A 664-nucleotide genomic window follows, 5' to 3' on the forward strand; every position below is an offset into this window, starting at 1 on the left:
AAATTTTAACAGGACTTATATTATAAAAAGTACAATATTATCAAAAATCACTCTATTGAAATGATATTTAGAAATCATTTTCAGAGGTCAAAACTGCTTCATATAATTTTAAAATTGTTTGCACAGTTTCCCAAGATTTGTTGTGTACTCCCTCCGTCCCATAATATACGTTCTTATATTATAGGACGGAGGGAGTACTAAATAAAAATAATTGGTAGTGAAGAATGTTTGATATAATCACATAAATAGTTTTGAAGGCTTCCTCCTAACATGGCAGCAGCTGCCTGTAGTGATAAGCTCACTTATGAGATTGGTTTTTCCATCAAACTTATCAGATTAGTGTTGAGGGCTTCCTCCTAACATGGCAACATCTGTAAGCTAGTTCTAACAATCAGCATGTTCTTTCTGACCCCTTTTTTTGCTTTCAAGCAATGACCTGAATATCGACAGTAATAGCTCAATTACAACTAAGTAAATGCTTTACTTTTAAGAATTTGGCATGCAAGAAACTATAAATACCAACTCCTAAAAGAAAAATGCTGTCTGCTGTTGCCACTTGCCATGATGCTTTAGATTAGACTTCACGTGCATGTATAATATGAATTTGAGGACTCACAAATGGGTATCCGGTTGTGAAAGAGATTATTTGAGATGTGACCGATCA

The sequence above is a fragment of the Triticum dicoccoides genome, chromosome 3B (assembly GCF_002162155.2).
Source record: "Triticum dicoccoides isolate Atlit2015 ecotype Zavitan chromosome 3B, WEW_v2.0, whole genome shotgun sequence".
Classification (NCBI taxonomy): Eukaryota; Viridiplantae; Streptophyta; class Magnoliopsida; order Poales; family Poaceae; genus Triticum; species Triticum dicoccoides.